Source organism: Indicator indicator, chromosome 31, assembly GCF_027791375.1.
Source record: "Indicator indicator isolate 239-I01 chromosome 31, UM_Iind_1.1, whole genome shotgun sequence".
Taxonomy (NCBI): domain Eukaryota; kingdom Metazoa; phylum Chordata; class Aves; order Piciformes; family Indicatoridae; genus Indicator; species Indicator indicator.
In genome coordinates, this window is record NC_072040.1 from 9,254,939 (window position 1) to 9,274,237 (window position 19,299).

Here is a 19,299-nt window from a genome sequence, read left to right on the forward strand (position 1 = left end):
CTTTGTCACTAAGAAATTGTCTTCCTGGTTTACATGGACAGGACCAGAACTGACTGCTTGTAGCCTTTGCTTTGGGAATAATATCTCTTACTCCATCATAAATTTGACAAAAAAAACCCAGAACAAAACAAAACAAATGTCTACTCTTACTGTGGCATTCAAGAATGGAAAATTTAAGAGAGATACATATGGCTGACACATTTCATTAAAAAAAAAACCAAATTAAATCATTTAATTTGTTTCCTTTGGTTTACTCAGAGTCTTTACAAAAGCATTCTTCCTGCTACCTATTAACAATGTAACCTGCTGTTTGTTAAGCAGCTATGAACCATTTACAGATCTTTTGTTTAAGCAATCATTAAACAGAATAAATTAATGGTATATTGTGTGCTGCTTCTGATAATCCAGCAAAGATAGCAGCAATACATAGCTAATAATTTCAAAGTTTCCCTGAACTCTCATTGGAGTAACTGTTATATTGATCATTCTCTCTTTTCTTCTGCACTAAAGGGATGTATTTATATGGCTCTGATGTCTATCAAAAGAATAGTCTTTTCCTCAGTAATCTTTATTTTTTCTGAGCTTTTAGCACATTTGCTGGGTTTTTCCTTAAAGTCCAGAATGTACAAATGGTGCTTGCAATGGCATGCATGGTTTCAGTGCAGGTTATCTAAATGTATACATTCCTTTAACTGTGGAAATGACTCTGACATTGCATGTGCTCAAGTACTTTATTGAATGTATGTCTTGGAAAGAGATCATAGAATCATAGAATGCACTGGGTTGGACTTTTAAAGGTCATCTAGTGCAATTCCCCTGCAGTAAGCAGGGACATTCCCAATTAGATCAGCCCCATCAAGCCTGACCTTGAATGTCTCTAGGGATGGGTCCTCCACCACCTCTCTAGGCAACCTGTTTCAGTGTCTCACCACCCTCATAGTAGAAAGCTTCTTCCTAATGTCCAGTCTAAATCTCCCCTGCTCTAGTTTGAAGCCATTGTCTCTTGTCCTGTTCCTTTGTGCCTTTGTGAGTAGTCCCTCCCTAGTTCCCTTGTAGACTCTGTTCAAGATGCTAATACCTTCTGCAGCATCAAACTCTGATTATCAGCAAAGATCTTCGAGGTCTTCATTCACATACAAACTTTTGAGGGCTTAACTTCTCTCCTGGTTGCCTTCCCCCATTCCATCCTCTCCACGTGGCCATAAACCACTTTGCTCTTTAAATCTTAGCGAAAAAAGTATCACCCTGCCCTCTCACAGACATTGGTGCAATTCACATGATTTGCACCAGAAGAAGCAACAAACAAACTGTGTTTACTGTGAGTGCATTTTACTTTAGATGGTCGGCCTTGGGCACTGAGAAATTACCCTCAGAATCTCCTCCTGCTTGCCCTTTCCTTGATTTTGTTTTGGTTTTCCCCTGAGAGAAACCTCTGAGTAAGCTTTCCCCTTTATTATTTCTTTGTCTTTCTTTGCAGCTTTTCTCTTTCTCTCCAATATCCAGCTCACCTACCACAAATGGCTGCTCTCACTGTCAATGAGGGAGGCAGACACTGACTTGTAGCCACACATAGAGCACCCAAATTATTTGTAGCTCTGATCACATTTCACCTTTCCTGTCTGAAAGGAGCAACAACCAAAACTGGCTGCTATTAAAGTTCTGCAAAGCTTATTAAAGACAAGCTCACCAATAAACTCTCACCATGTTGCTCTTTTTCTGAGCCATATTTATCTGGTTCATATTACTGGAATTTATGATGTCTGTGTAGTGCTGGATCTTTGCCCTCTACTTTAATTTGCTTTCCTCATAGCTGAAAATCTGACCTAGGTTAAACAAAAGCCGTATCAGCTGTAATCAGTAAAAAAAAAAAAAATCAGTGTGTGATACCTGAGGCAAGCAGCACAGCTAGAAACTCAGCCTAGAGGTGCTGTTGGCTCAGTTTATGTCTAATGCTGAATGCACTGGAAGCTGTGCTCAGGATCCTTTGTTTTAGAAACTGAGTACCAAAGAAAGAATTCCAGCCAAGTACTGTCCCATAGCAAATGTAAAAGTCATTTCACTCCCTTTTCATTTCCTCAGATTACAGGCAGTCAGGAATCAGACAAAAATCTATTTTTGGGTTCACTGGAATGGGTGAATCGGTTCAGATTAAGCAAGAAACAGCACAAATCTTTGACTGTGACTTCAGCCAAACAAATTCAGACAGTCTAGGATACAAAGAAGTTTAATTAACATTCAGTTATTCTTTCTAGCTCATCACTTCCTCATTTCTAGTGAAATCAGAATTGGAAATACTGAAATAACAGAAGAAAATATTCTCATGTTGGTTTGGTTTTTCCCCCCCCCCCCCAAACCTGGAGGCTCTTTATAGACACGTAGGTGTATGCAGGATAGTTTTTCATGTCTGGCTGCTTTTGGAAGCAAAGGAATGCACAATAGGAAATTATAAGAAGTCATTTCAAAAGGATTTAAAGAGGCATGCTGGGGAATATATGGAAATTAGTCATTTGTAAATGAGCTTCCTGATAGAGTACTGGTAGATGGATCCACAGCTCCTGCCTTGCTAGAAGTGATGTGCAATGCCTGGGTCATATTTAAATCCTGCCATCTCCAGACGAACTGTTTGAGTGCCAAACAATCCTTTCTATTCAGCTTTGAGTGGGATAGAATATACCTATGAAAACCGAATAAATCACAGAAAAAAAGACAAGTAGAGGATTGCCCATTTGCAAACGTTTGGGACCTTTCTGAGCTTCTGCTGTTAATGATGTTGCTGTGCTCTGCTGAAAGCTTTGTTCCAAAAGCTTCAGGATTAATTTGCTATCCAAATGGATGACAAGCGTTCACACACCCAATAATGATATTTTTTAATTCATAATTTATCATGTTATGTGATGTCATAAATTAAATAAAGCTATATTAATTCTGAGTGAAAACATCCTTTCAGTGCATAGCAATCAGTTCCCACATGATTGTGCTTTTCAGACAAAGAGGGGAGTGTGTGTGAAATATTTCTCCTGTAAGGAAAGGAGTGTTTTCAAAACCTACTGAGGGAGTTTGCAGGAAGAAATGTCTGGAATGATAAACTGAATACAATCAGTGTTAAAACGAAAAAGAGCCCAGCAGATTAAAATGTAGGAATAAATCTGACATCATTTTTCACTCTCCCCCATTCAAATAAGAAGATGCTTGTTGCCAGCAAGTTCTGTTCTGGTGGGGATGGGATAAAAACTGAGGGCCAGACTGAATCTCTCTTTTCCTTGTGGAAAATCTGTGGATGAAATCATCAGTGAAGGCAGACAAAGAGAAATATTCCACAAAATCCTTCTTCTTCCTGCTAGTTCTTTTGCTCAACTCAGAGACACAAAAAGCAGCATAAGCTAAACAAAATGACAGCAGACTGAGCACAGTTTGGTCTGCTCCTGTTCTAACACAGAAGTAACAAACTAGAAAAAGCTAAATCTGTCAATGGTTGGAATTTATATCTCATGGGAAAGAGACCTTTAAATAAAAGGCAAAAGACAGATCTACCAGCTGTCCACTAGACCCCAGCATAGTGGAAAGCTTTTCAACCAGACCTTCTTTCCCTTACAGCAACTCTGAGTAGCTTCTTGCATCAGGCAAGCTCTGTGCACTCTCCTGTGTTCCTATAAAGGGGTCTTTATTTCCACATCTTTGGAGTCTGGGGAGTCTTTCTTTCTGTATCTTCAGAGTCTGACCTCTGCTTCTGCTCCCTCTACACCTCAGGGGCTTCAAGGAGATACTCACACTAGTAAGTCTCTAAGTTTCCCCTTCATTGCCCCAGTCTGCCTTCCAGAATTTGAAGAGTATTTCCATTGTTTGTTGTTTGGCTTTTGTTTGTTTGTTTGTTTGCTTGCTTGTTTTTTAATTCACAGGGCTGCATAAAGTTGCTGTCTTGAAACACTTGGCCTAAACTCTCTTTGGGATGAAAACAGAAGTTCTTCATGAATACACCTGATAGGTTCCAAACACCAAAAGACATTCAACCCACAGAACTAGACTAGAGTTCACCCAAAAGCAATTTCCTGCAATGTGGATAGCATGGATGCTGGGTTCTCAGTGCCAGTTGTTTCACTGCTACCCTGGGCCACACTGCTTGCTTAGACAGACAGGTCTGCCTCTGCTCTGGTGAAATAAAAAGCAGCCAACTACCCTGCATTCACATGAGGTTTCAGCCTGTCTCAAAATATTCAGGAAGAATTGTCCAGATAATCCTCCTCCACTTGGCATTTCAGTAAGAAACTGAATAAAATTCAAGAAGTTCTAACATCTCCCAGCATCTGTTGCACTTGTGAGCATTACAGTGATTCACAGGGAAGGCTTCCCTGATCCCCAAGGATTCCTTGGAGAGCTGGGGGTTCTGGCTTAGCTCACTCTTCCCTTGGCTTTCCTTCCTCTTGCTGGCTGTCTTTTTTCTCCTCAGAAAACTCACACTGCAGCAGAGGCTGGGGGAGTATAGAGCATTACTTACATTCCAAGAGATAGTTGGGAAGTTGGAACTGAGCTGCTTGGTTGCATTTAGACTTCAGTCACTATGTGCATATCCAAAAGAGGCACTGACTAAAAATTGCTAGCAGAATTTAAGGTGCATCTAGATTTTTAGGGGCTGAATGGAGATGCAAATGCTAGTGAAACACCAAAGGACACACAGACACCTTAGTATTCATCTATGGTCTACGAGGGCCTGATAGAAACTAATCAAGGTGATGCTGGCCAGACTTCTACATCCACACATTTGGGTTCAACATGGTGCAAAGTCACAGCCTAAGTGTTGAAAGTAATGTCCTGCCTCTAACTACTACTGAGTCAGATACTGATTTTACAAAAGCTGGAAATGTCACCTTCCACTCTTAGATCCAGTACAACCCTCTCTAGATTGAGTCTTCTAATCACACTCTGTATGAAGTACCTGCACACTTTACATCTTCTTCGTGGCTGTACCCTCTGGTATTTGGATTAGATTTCATAGAACCATACAATCAATAAGACTGGAAAAGGCCACCAAGTCCAACCATCAACCCAACACCACCATTACCATTAAACCATGTCCCCAAGTGCCATGTCTACACATCTTTTTAACACCTCCAGGGATGGTGACTCCACCACCTCCCTGGGCAGCCTGTGCCAATGCCTGATCACTCTTTAGGTAAATTTTCCTAATATCCAACCTAAACCTCCCCTGGTGCAACTTGAGGCCAGTTCCTCTTCTCGTATGGCTAACTACTTTGGAGAATAGACCAACACCCACCTCACTACAGCCTCCTTTAGACTGGGTATTAAGAGGAAGTTCTTGACTATGAGGGTGGTGGAACACAGAAACAGGTTGCCCAGGGATGTGGTGGAGGTTCCATTCTTCCTGGAGACATTCAAGGTGAGGCTCTGAGCAGCCTGATCCAGTTGGGAATGTCCCTGCTTACTACAGAGTGGGGGGTGGGAAGAGGGAAGGGTGTTGTACTAGATGACCTCCAGAAGTCCCTTCCGAGCTAATTCATTCTCTGATTCTACATTGTTATGACCTTATATATGTCTTTTATATGTAGATGCATTCATCACCATATATTGTTTGATAGTTTTATGTAAAGTAAAATGGCACTTAGCAGTTCAGGAAAGCACAAGGCTCTCCAGTTTCATCAGACACATGCTCAGGCAGACAATGGGTTGTAGTAAAGAAAAATGTGATACTCAGACACAGAACATTACATTCTGCCCACATTTCACTTGAAACAATAGCCAAACACATTGCTTATAGCAGTCATTTGGACATTGCCAGGGCTCTGGAGAGAGAGGGGAAAGCTGCCGGGCAGAGCCGTCAGGTGTACTAATGAGGTAAGGGAGCTGGAGAGCTCCTTTGAAAATACCTGTTGGAGAAGGTAGGAGGAGGTAGTTTAGGGTTTGGAGGGGCTTTTCTTTTTCATTTTTGGGCCACACATGCTTAAAGAAAGATTTGTATTCATATCTAAATGAGTCCACCTAGTATACCTGTAAGAAATACCAAACAGTCACAAGCAGTGCCCAGCAACTTCTGCTTCCAGGGGATATATGTGCAGAGATGATGAAAAGGAAGCTAAACACCAAATTGAATAACACCTCTAAAATAAATCACAGCATTCAGTTCAAGTGGAACCAACATTCTCAGCATTCTTCTGGCAAAACAATAAGAAACTGATGCCAGTTTTGCAGAGTCTTGCAAATTTATTTCTTTTTTTTTTTTTTCCTAGAGGAGAAAATCAGCGTGTGGAGAATGTCTAAGAATCTATCTGCTTTCCATATTAGATGCTCCAGATGTATCTCATTGACCTCCTTACTCTCTTGGGAGAAAAAAGAAACAACAACAAATCAATGAATACTATTAGTTAAGTGGAAATTCTATGTTTGATGGTTCAGCAAATTTCATTTCTTCCCAAATGTGGGTATCCTAACTTTGGCTGATGAGTTTGAGGCATTTAGATTATTCATACAAACTAGAAAGGACTCAGAAAAAAAAGAAATAAAAGACTTTTGACTTTTAAAATGCTTTCAGTTCTCTTTCTCTTGATAATGATTTCTACTTGCTTAAAACACAGAGGTTGTTCTGACATTCTCCATCACACAGAAAATAGAGGTATGAAGGCTCGTCAGTATTTCCTCTTAATCTGCAACCTTTCTGTTGCCACCCAGTTCTTGCCCTTTAAGCTTTAGATGTATTTCTCTCCATTAAAGATGACAGAAAATATGATCCAGAAAAAAAAAAATTGAGCTACAGATTTCTTCACTTTAATGGAATACTTCCACTTTTTATATGAGAAAGGAACAATATTAATATAAAGGATTCTGTGTGTGCTTCTGTTCTTCCAAATTTAGTGTTTTTTGGATCTTTTGACTCATAAACCTTTGGGGTTTTCTTGAGGAAAACAAAATATCATCAGGAAATGCTTTGTATATTTTAAAAAATAAAAATAACTCTTTATGCCTTTTTTTTTTTTCCTGAACATGAGGTGATCATAACTCTTTTGAAACACCTCTATGCAAGTGTAAACTACAAAATGCTCTCAGATCTTTAGGAGATCAAAAAGCTCATAACTTTGAAAGTCAGCCCTGGTTAACTGCAGAAACTTCTTCACATTTGGATATTTTATCATTGCTAAAATGTTGAATACTTAGTGTCAGGGCAGAGATCAACAGAAAGTGGGGTAAAGCACTCCTTGTAAGACTTTGTGGTCATGTGGGTTCAAAGGTGGGGGCCACTCAGCAAATCTGTTTGCAGAAGAAATAATTTCGGACATCTTAGCAAAAATTAACCTTTTAAGACACTTAAAGAAAAATTCTGTCCCTACAGATCTCAGTAAGACTTTGTTTTGACATAACTGGGGCTTGTGTATCAAGCTGCTGAAGATGGCTAGATGTGCCCTCATCCTATCTGACAAAGAATATTTTCTTCTTTTGTCCAAAGGAGGTCCTCCCAGACCAATCTCTTATGCATTGAAAGCAAGAATGTGGTCAGCTAAAGATGGCAGGACTGGCAGTCAAGTGCAGTTCAACACTGAGGCATTGCAATCTTCCTGTCCAACCTGATGAACAAAAGAATGGATGAACACATCTCTCCTCTCCTCTCCTCTCCTCTCCTCTCCTCTCCTCTCCTCTCCTCTCCTCTCCTCTCCTCTCCTCTCCTCTCCTCTCCTCTCCTCTCCTCTCCTCTCCTCTCCTCTCCTCTCCTCTCCTCTCCTCTCCTCTCCTCTCCTCTCCTCTCCTCTCCTCTCCTCTCCTCTCCTCTCCTCTCCTCTCCTCTCCTCTCCTCTCCTCTCCTCTCCTCTCCTCTCCCAGCAACCATCTGATCTGTTTCTTTATTTTCTAAATGTTGTCTCCTAAGAAAAAGGAAAACCTCATATAAAAGAAAGAAGGAAAACACAGTAATGAGAGGAAGCCAATGGAAAACCAAACTAATCAAGAATCAACATAGTATCTTAGAGTTATATTTAGGCACATTCAGCTGGGACATGGGAAGGGAGACTAATTATGGAGGTTAGATAGGTCAGAAGTTAGGAAATTAACCTTAGATTTAGCAGCCTTGCATTCTATTCCCTACTGTGCCACAGATTTTCTAGGTGAAACTGTGGTCAATTCCTTTTCCTTCTGCCTTTAATTCAATTCTCTACATGTAATACTGAGGATAATAACACTCCTCCAACACATCCCATTGATGATTTTCATGATTTGAATATTACATTGGCTTAGAGTGTATGGATTTGGGTAAGGGGAAACAGAAGGACAAAAGAAATAGAGGTTTGTTGTTTTTTTTTTTTTCAGAAGCTGAACTGCCTCCAGAGGGGAAGCCTCCAAAATAATTATAGCCATTAAGAAAAACTCCCCCTTCAGTGGGTTGCAATTCAGATTGCTGAAATTCATACTGCAGTGTCACCCTGGGTATTTATTCCTTTAAATCTCCTCTTTTTCTTTGTTTAAATCAGAGCCCTAATATTACTTTGGCCCATTTTTTTTTGTGCCGCAATAGAGTATTTATTAATATGGTGCTCTTTTAGTTTAAGTCTATAATTTAAAGCAACTATGAAAGTCAAGACTCAGTAAAACCTATGTCCAGAAGTTCACAGAAGCCCTGCTAAGGGTGGCACTTTTATTGAAACTGGTCCTAAATTACAACAATTACACAGTTTGGGGTATTATACAGACTTAACTATCAGAGGCTATTTCTATTTCTGCTGCCCTGAGTAGACAGCAGTTTGTGAAGACCTAGCTGGTGCTTCTATATCTTTCTGCACATTAGTTTAATTCTGAATTTTTTCCCCTCTAATTGTTGCTTTCAGTGTGAGCTGATGAATGCTGAGGCTGAAACATGCAAGGCTGCTCGGAATCCCACGTGGCCAGGACGGTTCTAAATTGCGTCGGATCAGGAGGTTCCTCCTCAAAGGAGACAGGCCATGAAAAGTCATTTCATGGGCAAGATTAAGAGTAGCAAAAATAATGCAGAAGACTAGCCAATAGTTTAATTTATATGCACACCCACAGTCTCTCTCCTCCCCATAGCAAACAGATAGACAGCTCAGCTTTCTCATACCTTTTCTGTAGCTCTGTCTATCACCTATTCACATGGGGTAAGTGAGAGTAAGAGCAATTAACTGGGCAGTGGAGCCTAATGGAGTTGTAACCCTTGTTATTATTTCCCTTTATATGCATCACATGCTCCAACATCACCTCTTAAGAGACATCTGCAGAGCTGCACAGCCCTCTTCCCCACTTGTGCAGGTCATGTTCGTGATGTGGCCTCTTAAATGGAACAATTCATCCTGAGGGAAGTGAGTCACACTTCAGTTAATGGTGGTGCTGAAGCCAGTAGGGGACAACGTAAAGGTTAACATGAATATTTTGCAGCTGATACATTAACAGAATCATCCAGTTTTCCTGGGAAGAGAGGGATTGTTTTCTCCACCAACTTGGCCCTGTTCTTTCTACAGGGCTCAGAAATAAATAATTAAACAAAAAAAAAATCCAAAGTATAATCTTAACTGGGGCAAGAATTCACTAAACAGCATCCAAAGACAGGAGGAAATGAAGAGTTTCAAGTAATAGCCTACATACTGCCTCACACCTAACACTTTTTTTACTATTCTTATTCTATATGACAGAACATGCAGTAATTAAGGGCTTCTGATGAGATTTCCAGTCTGGTTTTGAAGATTTAAAGCAGGACTTTTAAACTTTGCTCCAAAGAAGGTTGGGGAGTGGGTGGTATGGTCTTAGATTTTTCTCCTTAAATATTCCAAACCAAACACCTTAGGTCAATAATTTTTCAGGCAGATTTACTGAAGACATCTTTCCTAGAGCAGAAAATATTGTTTTTCTTAGCTGTTAGCCCCAACCCCCACTCTAGTAGCAGATCCAGAATGTAAGAGTCCTGAAGGCAACACAGGACCCCAGTGGAAGGAGTGCAACAGATATACCAAAGACAGAAATTGTAGTTCAGGGAGATAAAGAGGAAATAGCTCTCCCTTACACCTACATGCCTAAAAGAAATAATTTTCATCTAGGCTGGCCATCTCAGTATGCTTCCTTCCCTACTGCTTTTCCTTTTACCCTGTCTCTCCCATAGCTTTAAAACAACATCCAGGACAAAAAGACACTCTCTATATGGGATTCCATTGCTCCCATGGTTCCTCTGGTGTGCTTCAGATCTCAAGATCTTCAGTGATAGCAAACATGCCATACGACTCAGAATCACAGAATCTTAGCATGATGGGGGTTGGAAGGCACCTCCAGAGGTCATCTAATCCAACCCTTCTGCTAGAGAGAATTCTCTTGGATCAGATTGCACAGGAACACATCCATGTGTGGTTTGAAAGTCTCCAGAGAAGAAGACTCCACAATCTTTCTGGGCAGCCTGCTCCAGGGCTCCAGCACCCTCCCAGGAAAGTTATTCCTTAAGTTCAAGTAAGACCTCCTGTGTTCTAGTTTGGATCTGTTACCCTTGTCCTATCACTGGGCACCACTGAGAAGAGCCCAGCTCCATCCTCATGAACCCCCATCCTTTAGTTATTGATCAGCATTGAGAAGATCCCCTTTCAGTCATCTTTTTTTTTTTTTTCCAGGCTAAACAGCCCTCAGTCTGTCCTCATGGCAGGGATGCTCCAGTCCAGCATCTTTGTGGTCCACTGTTGAACCCCCTCCAGGGGCTCCCTGTCTCTCCTGAATTGGGGATCCCACTCAACCCAGCTGAGATAATAAGAACTGAACATGACCAGAATCATCTCTCTAGTCAGTTCCAATTCTATTCTACCCTCCAAAGATCTTGTACACAGAACCAAGAGAATAAGGAACTTAAATACAACAGATTACATAGAATCTAGACCAACTTTATCTAAAGTTATGTGGTAGACTATATCTTAACTCAAGCGAAACCCTTATGGTCCCATTAGTATACTATGTGGGCCTCATAGGACCCAAACCAAAGCTACTACTGAGTGTTATTTCTTGGGAAGGTTTTTAAGCATGCTGATTAATTTTACTTTAGCAGTTATGGTTTTGTGCAAGTGCTGAAACAGCGCCTGGTACTGCAGCATTCCAGCTGTGACAGCAGCCATCCATAGCACTAACTGCACACAGCTTTCCTACCATGCAGTCATGGTTGTCCACATTTGACACAGGCAGGAAAGCCACTCCTACACACATAAAGCATTGTTGAAACAGCAGACAGATCAGGAGGAGTGGGAAATGATCCCACTCCCAACTTTACTCCTGCCAGAACCTGACTGTGTCTCTTGGCTGTTCAACTTGGTTGTGACAGCTGCCACCAAAGGGGAGAGACAAGTTGTGTTGCCCAGTGGCCTGGAGTATTGCAGTGCAGGGCTGAGCAGCCCCTTCCAGAAGCAGCAGTCATTCCCCATGGTGTCTCCATGTACCCCATGTGCAACAACAGTTGCCAGGCCAGTCCCCAAATCAGAGTTCCTACTGACCATCCCAGCACAGTCCTACCTGCAAGGGGTCCTTATGACCATTTCTGAGGAAAAAACAATGTTCTCTCAGCCTGTCCTTCCTAGTATCAAGTGATACTTCTCCCTAGTATCAAGTGATAGAACAAGAGGAAACAGCCTCAGGGGAGGTTTAGGTTGGATATTAGAAGAAACTTTTTCCATGAAAGGGTTCTCAAACACTGCAACAGGCTGGCCTGGGAGGTGGTTGAATTCCCATCCCTGGAGGTGTTGAAAAGAGGCAGAGATGTGGTGTTGAGGGACACAGTTTAGTGGGCATGGTGGTGTTAGGTTGGACTCAATGGTCTTAGAGGTCTTTTCCAGACTCACAATTCTGTGGCTCTGTTACACTTTTCCCGTAGTAAACCTTCTCTTTCTGAATTAAAAACTGTTCTTCTGATGTAAACAGAAATCTAGCCTAACATTTCTCTGAAGGCACTGATAATCAAAGAGCATAAATCACATAGTTAACCTTTTGACACAGTCTCTTTAATTAATACACTTTCAATCATACGTGACAAGAAAGATCTGCTAATGAGTGATGACACAGGTGAGAGAAAGGAGCATGGTGTGGAGCCTCAGGAGTTGTGCTCTAGGTGTGACTGTGTTACTGACCTGTGTGGATGTTAGCAAGGAGCTCACACAGGAAGGCTCCTAAGTTGAAGTTTCCATGTGAAAGTATGAGTTGCCTTATTTTTTTGAGTCAAAACCTTGCCTTCCAGGTAGCTTGTATCTCAACCTGGGCAATAGGGACTATGTAATCTAATTGGTCTCTCACAGGAACAGAAGGATAATTTAGAAACTCTTTGGGGCTAAAAGATGTCTCTCATGTCCTCATCTTGAGACAGTTTATTTACTAATCTGTTCAGAGGAGCTTTCCTTCTTAAACATGGCAAAGGAAGATGGGGGGCTGGAGGGGAAAGCTTTATTTCCATGTAATGTTAGTGATGTGTTTGATGGTCCAGTTCAGTCGGAGCTCAACAGCATACGAAGATTTCCCACAAGACCTTCATCATTACTGGGGTAGCTCTCATCACAATTCAACACATTTATTGCTCTGGTGCTTTTCACAGATGGCTGTGACACCAGCTTTCCTCCTTGGCTTTTTTTAGCAACCATACTTTAAAGAAAACAAGCTGGACTAACAAATCTTGTTAAGATTCTACCATAAAGCACTAAAAGGATAGAAAAAGTCTCGGTTAAGAGTGAAATGTACCATATGCCCTCCAACAACTATGCATCAAGTAGAGCCACCTTTGTGACTGGCTTATTGTTCCCAGTTGTACCTGGCTGTGTGCGGAGATAAAACTTTCACTCCCAGCTGTAAATTTCTTTCTTTTTATTGTTTTTCTTTTTACCTTATGAAAAATAACTTTGGGCGCTTTTTTTTTCCCCATTATTTTTTGTGTGTGAGAGATTTTATATAGATAAACAGAGCTAGGTATCACAGTCTCACAGTATATCAGAGGTTGGAAGGGACCTCAAGAGATCAGCAGGTCCAACCCCCCTGCCAGAGCAGGATCACTTAAGGTAGTCTGCACAGGAATGCATCCAGGTGGGTTTGGAAAGTCTCCAGAGAAGGAGACTCCACAACCCCCCTGGGCAGCCTGCTCCAGGGCTCTGTCACCCTCACTGGAAAGAAGTTTCTCCTCATGTTGAGCTGAAATCTTCTATGTTCTAGTTTGAACCCATTGTTCCTTGTCCTATCACTGTGCACCACCCAAAAGAGCCTGGCCCCCTCCACTTGACACCCACTCCTCAGCTGTTGATAGACATTGATCAGATCCTTCTCAGCCTTCTCTTCTCCACACTAAACAGCCCCAGGGCTCTCAGTCTCTCTTCACAGGGGAGATGCTCAAGTCCCCTAAGCATCCTCATGGCTCTCCCTTGGCTTCTCTCCAGCAGGTCTCTGTCTCTCTTGAACTGGGAAGCCCAAGACTGGACACAGGATTCCAGGATTGGTCACAGCAGGGCAGAGTAGAGAGGTAGAAGAACTTCCCTAGCCCTGCTGGACACAGCTTTCTTGATGCTCCCAGGATAACATTTATTCTCTTAATTAATTAATAACTCTCTAGACATCCTCTACTATTACCATATTTAGTTCAGAAACACAAACCAGTTTTAATTAATGGGGCTGAGTTTTGAACCTACTTGCTTTTTATAGGACTTATGGAAGATAAAAGTGATGTATGGAGGGTCACTGTCTTCCAGTGTATGTTATAACCCTGATTTCCATAATAAAAGTGACTATGCATAAGCTTAATAGTAATCATAAATGTATATTAATGCAGACATTTATAGAGACATGAAAATGTATACCACGTAGGATGGGAGGAGGTGGGGAAATCTAAGTTATTAATGTGGACAGATTCAATACAGATGATGTTATGTATGTTAATATTATTATAAATCCTTATTGTTATTCATAGGCTTATATTAATATTGTCATTATGAATCCAAGTCTGTCAGTTCCCCTGAGAAAATAAAAATACATGATGGCAATACACAGTGACAAAGTGGGATTGTCATGTTTATATTAGTGTCGAGTTCAAATTAAAAGCAGCTCTAAAATTAGTGGCAAAGACATTGCTTCACATTTTAAGAATCATAAGCATTGCTGTTAATGCTGCTAATAAATGGATATTGAAATAACCAGCTCCAATAACTATAGACTGGATGTGTTTGTTATCAAGGTAAATGGAAATATAATCTGAAGTTGTCATTCCTGGCCAGTGAAGAAGGAAAGTGATGTACAGACTCTTAGCCTGTGAATGTGATCATCCTGATTCTTCTTCCTGATAAAATTTATTTTGTCCTGTAGTGGATTTATGGATTTCACCTTGGATATTTTTCATTTTTATGCCACAAAAGCCTGGTTCAAGGATTGCTAAACGGTACAGATAGCTTTGGGATCCAAACACAGCATAGTCACTGAATATCCTAAGGTTCAGGGAACAGTACTTCACCTTTTTCACTGCAGTTTCAGTTATGGACCATATGCAATGTTGAATTAGCTGTGGTCCAGCATATTGCTAGAAGAATTCCACAAAAATCACAGAATCACAGAATGGTAGGGGCTGGAAGGGACCTCTGAAGATCATCTAGTCCAACCTACCTGTCAGAGCAGTATCACCTAAAGCAGATCACACAGGAACACTTTCAAGTGGACATTGAAAATCTTCAGAACTGGAAACTCCTCCACCTCTCTGGGCAGCCTATTCCAGCATTCTGCACCCTCAAAGTAAAGAAGTTCCTGCTCACGTTTAGATAGAACTTCCTATGTTCAATTTTATGCCTATTACCTCTTGTCCTGTCACTGGGGACCACTGAGAAGAGTCTGGCCCCATCTTTCTGACACCTACCCCTTGGGTATTTGTAAGCATTGATAAGATTCCACCTCAGCCTCCTCTTTTCCATGTTAAACATCTCCCAGCCTTTCCTCATGTGACAGATGTTCCCATCCCCTCAGCATCTCAGTGGCCCTGTGCTGGGCTCCACTCCAGTACTTTTTTGTCCTTCTTGAGCTGGAGTGCTCAAAACTGGAGACCCCATTTGAATGATGATAATTGTTTGCTTAGCTACATTTCCACTCATCTTCTTAAGAAAGCTTTAAACGAGAACTCTCAAACATAGTTAATTTAAGGATTTTTTAAACATGATGACTGAAATTGTTTCACCTTTTTTTGTTTTGTCTAGCACTGTGTCAGCACAGAGTTGTTTACTGCAGATATAGCAGAGTCAGCATTTTCCTGCTGTTTTCCTCAGACAACATAAAGTCCCTGGGGGCTGTTAATCACAGACAGAAGGTTAAGCCTTGCACCACTTTTCTCCTCTATTTTGTTTTGATTAGGCCAAAAATGTATTGGAAAATCTGTGTGGACCATACTCAGGATCTGCTTATTTCCCAGAGAGGGGCTGAAACATTTTTAATACACCCTAATACATAGTGGCCACCATTCATAAGAATTAATGTTTGGATTGGCTACTCTGAAGGATTTAAGGAACCCTAATAGCTGATCCATTAGGAGATGCAATACCTACACATGGAGAGTTTCTTTTGAAGATGTTGGGTTGTTTATAGATTCTGTAATTATTATTATTATTATTATTAATTATTATTATTAACATCTGTCACATGAGGAAAGGCTGGGAGCTGGGGCTGTTTAACATGGAAAAGAGGAGGCTGAGGTGGAATCTTATCAATGCTTACAAATACCCAAGGGGTAGGTGTCAGAAAGATGGGGCCAGACTCTTCTCAGTGGTCCCCAGTGACAGGACAAGAGGTAACAGGCATAAAATTGAACATAGGAAGTTCTATCTAAACATGAGCAGGAACTTCTTTACTTTGAGGGTGCAGAATACTGGAATAGGCTGCCCAGAGAGGTGGTGGAGTTTCCAATTGGGTTGTTTATAGATTTATTATTATTCATCAGTGTAGACGGAGGACTTTGAATGTACACCTAGAGATAAAGAATCTCTTCTTGAATCACTTCATTTTCATGTTTACTTTCCACAGATACTTCACAATTTAGCTAGTTGTTTGTTTTTTGTTTTTTGGTTTTTTTTCATAATTGACTAGATCTAGCATAGATCTTGCAGCCCAGAAAGCCAAATATGTCCTGGGCTGTGTCAAAAGCAGTGTGACCAGCAGGATGAGTGAGGTGATTCTCCCCCTCTGCTCTGGAGAGACCCCACCTGGACTACTGCATCTAATTGTGGTGCCCTCAATACAAGAAGGATATTGAGTTGTTGGAGATTGTTGGAGAGGGTCCAGAGGAGGGCAACAAAGATGATCAGAGGGTTGGAGCACCTCCACAAGAGTGCAAGAGTTGGGGCTGTTCAGCCTGGAGAAGAGAAGGCTCTAGGGTGGCCTTACAGCATCCTTACAGTACCTGAAAGGGACCACAAGAAAGCTGGAAAGGGACTTTCTACAAGGTCCTGTTGTGATAGGACACAAGGGAATGGATTTAAGCTGGAAGAGGGGAGATTTAGACTGAATATTGGGAAGAAATTCTTTACAGTGAAAGTGGCAAGACACTGCAACAGGTTGCCCAAGGAGGTTGTGTAAAAAATGAAAAATCCAAGAAGAGAATCTAACTGCAAACTAAATAAATTCAAAATGAGAAAGAAATATTACATCCAATCCCCCCTGTCAGAAGTGATAATTCTGTCTGCAGAGCCCTAATCTTGTTTCCTGTTCAGGAAAAGATGATCTCAGTAATACACAGGATTCTCTTTCAGACAAATACTTTAATGTTGTGATTAGTTTTAATAATGTAAATCATCCCACTAAAATCTATTTACCAAATCGGGGAATAAAATATCTCAGATTGCTTCATCTTTCTCCTCCTTAGTAAAGCTCTATTTTTTTTTTTTAGCCTAGAAGCACTGAATTTTGTATGGATATCTTGGCAGAAAAGAGAATGGTCCTCTGAAAATTCTGCTGGATTGTCTGCTTAATGTGCAGCACTAAAATCAAGAGCTTTCCTTTAGACATATTTTGAGGCTGTCTTGGTTTAAGTATGGAGAGCTGTCACATAAATCAGTGATGGTGCTACACTTGGATCATCTCCTCTAGATCCCATCAAAAGCAGAGAAAAGGATATTATTCCCCCACCCCTTCCTTTTTTTCTGCCCTCCTGCCTTTAATTTGGGAAGGCTGAGACGCCATGCCTAACCCAAGGAAAGGAATGAAACACACACAAGCTACACAGCAATCTGCCTGGCATGAGCTCAGCCTCTAAAGTGCTCCCTTACAGAGAAGCAGCTTACCTACCTTCCATAAGTATGTGAAAGTCTGTTTCTTTTCTAGGTTTTGTCAGCACTTGTTTATCTCCTCCTACCAAATCTCCTTGACTGGAGCTGCGTGCCTGCAAAACGAATCCGATGCTCAAACCAGCGACTGACGCTCTCTGCCCCCACCCCAGAAAAGTTTCCTTCATGACATTTAAATTCTGCCTTCCACAACAGAAAAATAAAGAAAGGACTCCAGTGGCAGCAAAGGAAACACAACTCTATCATTCTCATTTAAACCAACTGGCAAAGCCAGGAAGGATAACATGAATTTCCTTTCCTAGCTGGTTGCTTGACTTTTTACATGACTAGATTTCTGACACACTGCAGTGTGTCACTTTCAAGATCCCACTATGAGCTGCCAGAACAACAATAATCTCCATGATAGTGAAAGAATAAGAACCTTGAGAAAACAGATGAGTTTGTCAAGAATTAATTTTAAACCCTTTTTAACGAGGTTAGCAGCTGCTTTTTCATAAGTGAAAAAGGTAAAACAAAGCTCCTCCAAAAAAAACTCCAGACTCTCAGCTGGCTTCTTCCCAACCATGTTGATGATGCTGCTGCTCTGCAGGGACTGCAAGCTGGACAGTCTGTCTGTCTTGTGTATTTCTGCTCACTAACTTTTAATGTTAACCTGAGGCAAAGCTTTTCTTTGATGTGTGGCCTTCAGAAAGCAGCACTGCCAGAAACCTCATCTCTGGGGTCTACAGATATTCAAGCTGTAGGGAAAGTAAGTCCAGATGTCTGGGAAATGCATCACCTTGACGAGATGGCCATTCAGTGTGACCCAAAAAAAGCTGCTATGATTTCACCACAGAGCTCAGACCTACTGCCCACTGACCTTTAGTTCACACTTTGCATTCCATGTTTTTCTTTTTCATAGTATCACAGAATGGTTTGGGCTGGAAGGAATCTTAAAGACCGTTTAGTTCCAACCCCCTGCAATGGGAAGGGACACCTCCTGCTAGATCATGCTACTCTCCCTCCAACTTGGTTTTCCTAGAATGGTCTAGGCCAGAAGTGACCTCCAAAGCTCATCCAGTCTGACCTCCCTGCAGTCAGCAGGGACATCCCCAACTAGATCAGGTTGCCCAGGTCCTCGTTGAGCCTCACCTTAAATATCTCTAGGGAAGAGGCCTCAACCACCTCCCTGGGCAACCTGTTACAGTGTTCCATCACCCTCATAATGGAGAACTTCTTCCTAATTTCCAGTCTAACATCCAATCTGAATCTGCTCTTCTCCAGCTTAAAGCCATTGCCTTTTTTCCTGTCACTGCAGCTCCTTGCAAACAGACTCTTCCCATCCTTCTTGTAGACCCCTTCAGGGACTGGAAGGCTGCTCTTAGGTCTCCCCAGAGACTACACTTCCAAGGTTAGAGCCTTTTATTAGAATCATAGAATTGTTAGGACTGGAAGGAACCTCAAGGATCACCCAGTTCCAACCCCCCTGCCATGGGCAGGGACACCTCACACTACAGCAGGTTGCTCACAGCCACATCCAGCCTGGCCTTAAACACCTCCAGGGATGAGGCTTCCACCACCTCCCTGGGCAACCTGTGCCAGTGTCTCACCACCCTCATGGGGAAGAATTTCTTCCTAACATCCAATCTGAATCTCCCCACTTCTAGTATTGCTCCATTCCCCCAGTCCTATCATTATCTGACACCCTAAAAAGTCCCTCCCCAGCTTTCTTGTAGCCCCTTTCAGATACTGGAAGGCCACAATAATTTCTTCTAGGAGCCTTCTCTCCTCCAGACTGAAGAGCCCCAACTCTATTCTTGATTCCGAATAAACTAATTCTTGCAAACCTGATGAAGAGCACACAATTACACCTTTCCTTCTTTTCTGCAACTCAGTATTCCTCTCACTCACATTTTTAACTGAATATGATTTATGCAATGATAGTAATGAGAATGAGACAGATGTGCTAAATACATTCTCACAACTACTAGTGTAGGATTGCTCTCTGACATATGCTCTCCAGCATTTTCTCCAAGCTTGTTGAAGAAATTATGGCATTCCCATGGGG